Source organism: Tachyglossus aculeatus, chromosome 4 (assembly GCF_015852505.1).
Source record: "Tachyglossus aculeatus isolate mTacAcu1 chromosome 4, mTacAcu1.pri, whole genome shotgun sequence".
Taxonomy (NCBI): Eukaryota; Metazoa; Chordata; class Mammalia; order Monotremata; family Tachyglossidae; genus Tachyglossus; species Tachyglossus aculeatus.
In genome coordinates this window covers 39630430-39637660 of record NC_052069.1, presented here as the reverse complement: position 1 = coordinate 39637660, position 7231 = coordinate 39630430, and the positions used below count along the sequence as shown (strand labels likewise).

At 44.3% G+C, this 7231-nt stretch overlaps 1 non-coding gene across 1 annotated transcript; it reads left to right on the top strand.

Annotated features, from left to right (window-relative positions):
- Positions 1-1570: 1570 nt before the first annotated feature.
- On the top strand, positions 1571-1708 carry LOC119927838. The gene has a single exon (XR_005450806.1). It is a non-coding gene; the product is annotated as a small nucleolar RNA SNORA7 (small nucleolar RNA).
- Positions 1709-7231: the final 5523 nt, after the last annotated feature.

The following is a 7231-nucleotide window of genomic DNA, read 5'->3' as shown; positions in this document are numbered from 1 at the left end:
AACCCATGCTTTTATCTTGGCTCATCAACTTTGTAAGGTTTTCTCAGAACTCTAGAGTACTATATTGAATGGAAAGGATCTCAAAGTAACTCTCAAGAAATGATAGTTTGTAGAATTTGAGTTAATTAAATGTTCAAGTCAGTTTGGGCCTAGTGTGTTTTTGTGAACAATTATTCTATATAAGATAATGGAACATTTTGGATCTCATTCTGGTAGATCTAGGACCCATCAGTCTTTCATGTCTACTCACTATATTATTCAAACTTACCCTATCTACAGACCATAAAATGTTTAGTGAAAAGTTAGCAAGCTTTGTTGACTACAGTACATCATTAAGAACTTCAAAGGAGTTAGATGCCAGATGGATTGTATTTAAAATTGGATGAGGCCCTCAATTTATTTTTAACAAGAGTCACATTAAAAGAATACATGCAAATTAAAGTAGATAACATTCCACTCCATTAAAATTTGCCTAGATTACTGTTGGGAGTTTTTCTAAACTGCAGTTTGACCTAGTAAAACTAAATCATTACATTCCTTTTTTCAAAGACCTTTCATATAAATTATCCTAAATCGAGCATGTGATCTTATTTAAACAGAATATTTATGGCTTGAGAAGTAACCACCAAAGGTAGATATGTTGTGTGGGACTCAGGTACCTGTCACTTTCTGGATAGCAATTCAAAACTAGCAGTAGTGAGAAATATCAGAAATAGTCAATCATGTTTATCAAGCACTTACTGTGTGCAGAGCACTGTACTAAGTGCTTGGGAGAGTAGAATGTAACAGATACATTCCTTGCCCACAGAGAGTTTATAGTCTAGAAGGACTGTAGAATTAGTGTCTTAATGACGTGCTATCGTGTTAAAAGCCCTTGTTTTAGTGTCACAGCCAGTAGGCAGGGCTCTGACGTCTTTTCAGACTTCGGTGGATCTCTATCAAATATACTGTGAGCACCCTGTGGAAACTTGTAACCTCCCCAGCACTTAGGACAGTGCTTTGCACATAGTAAGCACTTAATAAATGCCATCATCATCATCATTATTATTATTATTTCCAAAGCCTACAGTTCCCTGCTACCGAAGAGAGTGATGACCCTTGCAGTTAGATCTGATAAATGACTTCCAGTCCAAATGGAGCAGCTTGGAAGTCAGTCAGTTGATCGTATTTATTGAGCACTTATTGTGTGCAGAGCACTGTACTAAGCACTTGGAAGACTACAATATAGCATTAAACAGACACATTCTCTGGCCCCAAAGAGCTTATAGTCTAGAGTGGAAGGCAGGAATTAATGTTCTACCTTTAAACAAAGGCCTGAGGATAAAACCAAGGAGAAGCAGCATGGCATAGTGGAAAGGGCATGGGCCTGGGAGTTGGAGGACCTGGGTTCTAGTCCCAGCTCTGCCAATTATTTGCTCTGTGACCCTGTCCCAGTTACATAACTTCTCTGTGCCTTTCTCCCTCCTACTTAGACTGTGAACCCCATGGAGGACAGGTACTTTGCCCAGTTGACTTAACCTGTATCTACCCCAGAGCTTAGAACAGTGTTTGACATCTAGTAAGTGCTTACCTCATCTCAGAATCACGACTGGAGAGTTTCCAGTACTCTACCAGTCTCGGCTACAAGAGGGAGAGTCAAGCTGAGACATGCCCATTCCATTCCTAGCTTGGGCAGTGGCTAGCGAATGGAAGGCAATCTGCTACACGTCAAAACTCAGCTGGCTGGGCAGCAGGGACATGGCAGAGAGTCCAAGGTGGAGACTCAAAGTTAACTGCATGGAAGAAAATGGGAAACAACTTTCATATTTTTACCAAGAAAACTCTGTGGTTGCACTACCAGAATATTTGCATATGGAGGTGGGGCAGTCTGGGAGTCCATGGAGTTGTGTCCATGGAGTTGCTAAGGGTTGGAGATGACTCAACAGCATAAGACAAGACAAGTGCTTAACAGATACCTCTTTTTTTTTTTTTTAAGAAAAGGGATGGTTTAGCCTGAAAATGACTTTATCCATGCTTCCTTCCTTCCAAAGGCATTTTCCTCTCCTGGATTCAGTGTATTCATATGATGCCTTTCTTCCACGGAGTTTGTTAGCCATACATAAAGATCTAGTGAACTCTCTGGGCTGGAAACTGGTCACCAGGATTATCATCCTCATATTAGCAAACAAGAATGTTGAGGTTGTATTTACTGAGCACTTACTATGTGCAGGACATTTTACTAAGTGCTTGGGAGAGTGCAACATAACAATGATAATATAATAATGGTATTTGTTAAGTACTTGCTATGTGCCAAGTAGTGTTCTAAGCACTGGGGTAGATACAAGATAATTAGGTTGGACACTGTCCCTGTCCCACATGGGGCTCACAATCTTAATCCCCACTTGACAGTTAAGGTAATGGAGGCCCAGAGAAGTTACGTGACCTGCTCACACAGTAGACATATAGTGGAATGGGATTATTCATTCATTCATTCAATCGTATTTATTTATTTATTCATTCATTCAATCGTATTTATTGAGTGCTTACTGTGTGCGGAGCACTGTACTAAGTACTTGGAAAGTACAATTCGACAACAGGTAGAGACAATCCCTACCCAACAATGGGCTCACAGTCTAGAATTGGGGAGACAAACATCAAAACAAAACAAGTAGACAGCCATCAATAGCAATTAGAACCTAGGTCCCTCTGACACCCAGGCCTGTGCTTATCCACTAAGCCATGCTGCTTCCTGATGATAATAATAATAATGATAGTAATTTTGGTGTTTGTTAAGCAGTTACTATGTGTCAGACCTTGTTCTACGTGCTCGGGTAGATACAAGCTACTCAGGTTAGACACAGTCGCTGTCCCACAAGGGACTCAGTCTTAATCCCCATTTTATAGATGAGGGAGCTGAGGCACAGAGACGTTGAAAAAGAGCCCGGGCTTTGGAGTCAGAGGTCATGGGTTCAAATTCTGGCTTCGCCAGTTGTCAGCTATGTGACTTTGGGCAGGTCACTTTACTTCTCTGTGAATGTTACCTCATCTGTAAAATGGGGATTGACTGGGAGCCCCCCATGAGACAACCTGATCACCTTGTAACCTCCCCAGCGCTTAAAACAGTGCATGGCACATAGTAAGCACTTAATAAATGCCATCATTATTATTATATTATTAAGTGACACATGGTCACACGGAATATAAATGGCAGAGCCAGGATTAGAATCCAGGTTTGGTAGACACATTCCCCATCCACAGTGAGGGGCTATCACTTACTTTCCCAAGGTGAACCCGGGATACCCACCATCTTAAGGTCAAATGCTATCTTGTGACTTCTCAAGCCAGCAAGGTAGAACTCGGAAGTGCGGGTGGGAGACCACCCCCACAACCAAAACCACTAGATTGACAGCCCAAGATGGGAATACAGAAGGTGCCCCTTGCCCCTGTGCCAATCAAATTAGGTATGGAGGAGTGCCCATGGCAGGCCCAGTTGGGACTAGGGTTTGAGACCATTTTTTCGTTCCTTTTAAATGGTATTTGTTAAGCACTCACTATGAGCCAGGGACTGTACTAAGTGCTGGAGTAGATAGAAGCTAATCAGATTGGACACAGTTCATGTCTCACATGGGGCTCCTAGTCTTAATCCCCACTGTACCGGCAAGATTACTGAGGCATAGAGAAGCTAAGTGATTTGCCCAAGGTCGTACAACAGACAAGTTGTGGAGCAGGGATTATCGAACCCAGGTCCTTCTGACTCTCAGGCCAGTGCTCTATCCTGTAGGCCACCCTGCTTCTCTAGGCCCTGCTCTTCCAAATGCATGGCTGCCTGGAGAGCTGCCAAGTAAGGTTGGTAGGTGGGATGGAGTGGTTGAACACTGGAATGGCTGTTTCTCTTGTTAATTGCTTCCTTTGCCTTAACCACCATGGGCTACAATGGTTTTCCAGAAACCCACTTGCCCAGAGGAAGGAGCCATGAAATGACTCTGTTATTGGGTAAGGATTGTCTCTATTTTTTGCCGAATTGTACTTTCCAAGAGCTTAATATAGCACTCTGTACACAGTAGGTGCTCAATAAATACAATTGCATGAATGAATGAATGACCAGAGTCCCACCAGGAAGGGTGGGAAAGTGGCAATAGAATGTTGTCCCCAAAAAAGGGGAGAGAGGAAGAGGAAAATAATGGTGATATTTTTGGGTCAGGCGGGTGGCTCTTTCCTGGAGCAAATTGCATTAGAACTCTCAATCAACGGTATTTGAGTGCTTACTAAAAAAAAAAATTAATAAAAAAATAAAAATAAAATAAAATAAAAATCGTGAGGGGTTTTGAGGGGGTGTCATAGTGGGCGGAAGGACACGGGGCCATGGTGTGTGACAGCGTGGTTACGCTTGAGGTGTGTAGGGAGACGTAAACAAATCGAAGAAAACAAGTTCCGGCCGAGCGAGCCGCTAAGGCGATGACGGCATGGCCCGGACCTTTGGTTCGAATCCTGCCGGCTAACCCACCCAATAATCATAATTAATAATCATATATGTAATAATAATCATTAATAATCATTATATGTATATATGTTTATTACTCTATTTTACTTGTCCATATCCTATTTTATTTTGCTAGTATGTTTGATTTTGTTCTCTGTCTCCCCCTTCTAGACTGTGAGCCTGCTGTTGGGTAGGGGCTATATATGTTACCAACTTGTACTTCCCAAGCGCTTAGTACAGTGCTCTGCACACAGTAAGTGCTCAAATACGATTGATCACTGTGCAGAGCAATCGATCCTATTGAGCATTTATTATGTGCAGAGCACTGTTCTACTAAGCGCTTGGGGGACTACAATATAACAGACACATTTCCTGTCCATAATGACTTTACAGTCTCGTGTTTCCAGTCTGCACTTGGGAGCCAAATCCAATGGCTCCTACTCTATCCTAATCCTCCTCAACCTCCCCAGCTGCCTTCGACACTGTGGATCACCCCATTCTCCTCAACACGCTATCTAACCTTGGCTTCACAGACTCTGTCCTCTCCTGCTTCTCCTCTTATCTCCCCTGCCATTCCTTCTCAGTCTCCTTTGCAGGTTCCTCCACCCCTGCCCATCCCCTTACTTAGGGGTTCCTCAAAGGTCAGTTCTTGGTCCCCTTCTGTTCTCTATCTACACTCACTCCCTTGGTGAACTCATTCGCTCCCACGGCTTCAACTATCATCTCTACGCTGATGACACCCAAATCTACATCTCTGCCCTGCTCTCTCTCCCTCCCTCCAGGCTTGAATCTCCTCCTGCCTTTAGGACATCTCCATCTGGATGTCTGCCTGCCATCTAAAACTCAACATGTCAAAGACTGAGCTTCTTATCTTCCCTCCCAAACCCTGTTCTCTCCCTGACTTTCCCATCACTGTAGACAGCACTACCATCCTTCCGTCTCACAAGCCTGTGACCTTGGTGTCATCGTTGACTCTGCCCTCTCGTTCACTCCACACATCCAATCAATCACCAAAACCTGCTGTTCTCACCTCCATAACATCGCCAAGATCCGCCTTTTCCTCTCCAACCAAACTGCTACCTTGCTGGTTCAATCTCTAATCCTATTCCGACAGGATTACTGCATCTGCCACCTCTCTGATCTCCCATCCTCCTGTTTCTCCCCACTTCAGTCTATACTTCACGCTGCTGCCTGTATTATATTTGTACAGAAATGCTCTGGGCATGTCACTCCCCTCCCCAAAAACCTCCAGTGGTTGCTTGTCAACCTACAAATCAAGCAAAAACTCCTCACTCTCGGCTTCAAGGCTCTCCATCTCCTTGCCCCCTCCTACCTCACCTCCCTCCTCTCCTTTTCCAGCCCAGCCTGAACCCTCCGCTCCTCTGCCGCTGCTAACACCCTCACAGTGCCTCGTTCATGCCTGTCTCACCGTTCACCCCTGGCCCACATCCTTCCCCTGTCCTTGAATGCCCTCCCTCCACACATCCGCCAAACTAGCTCTCTTCCTCCCTTCAAAGCCCTACTGAGAGCTCACCTCCTCCAGGAGGCCTTCCCAGACTGGGCCCCTTTTTTCTCTCATCCTCCCCATCCCCTCCCTCTGCCCTACCTCCTTCCCCTCCCCACAGCACTTGTATATATTTTTTACAGATTCATTACTCTGTTTTACTTATACATATTTACTATTCTATTTATTTTGTTAATGATGTGCATATCGCTATAATTCTATTCATTCTGACGGTTTTGACACCTGTCTACATGTTTTGTTTTGTTGCCTGTCTCCCCTTCTAGACTGTGAGCCTGTTGTTGGGTAGGGGCCATCTCTCTATGTTGCTAACTTGTACTTCCCAAGTGCTTAGTACAGTGCTCTGCACACAGTAAGCACTCAGTAAATACAGTTGAATGAAAATGAGTGAATAGTAAATATAGCAAGAGTTGGAGATCTGTTCCCTGCCCACAGTGCGTCTTCGGTGACCTCCTCATGGAGCTACACTCCATCCCTATAATCCTCAGTCTTTCAGATGTTTTTGATACTGAGGGCTACAAACTACTCCTCAAAAGAGGAGTGTCATGGCATAGTGGATAGAACATGGGCTTGGGAGTCAGGAGGTCATGGGTTCTAATTCCGGCTCAGCCACTTGCCTGCTGTGTGGCCTTGGGCAAATCATTTCACTTCTCTGGGCATCGGTTTCCTCATCTGTAAAATGGAGATTGAGACTGTGAGCCCCACTTGGGACAGGGACTGTGTCCATACTGATTAGCTTGTAACCCAGTGCTCAGAACAGTGCTTGGCACATAGTAAGTGCTTAACAAATACCACAATTATTTATTACTAAAGCCTATCAAGCCTTGTTTTTTTCTGACTAGACACTAAGCTGGTTCTCATCTGCTGGCTCCCTTCCTGCCTCTCCTCCCCTTACTATCAATATAATGAAAAGCAGCATGGCCTAGTGGATATACAGCACAAGCCTGGGAGTCAGAAGGGCTTGGGTTCCAATTCCAACTCCTCCACTTGTCTGCTGTGTAACCTTGGGCAAGTCACTTGACTTCTCTGGGCCTCATTATCTCCTCTGTAAAATAGGGACTAAGACTGCGCCCCATGTGAGACACGGACTGTGTCCAACCTGATTAAACTTGTATCTACCCCAGCTCTTGAACAGTGCCTGGCACTTAACAAATACCATAAAATAGCACTGTTCTGACTCCTCTACTCTTCTTCTTAAACACTCACTCTTTTTCGAGCTCATCCATTCACATGGCTTCAGCTACCATGTC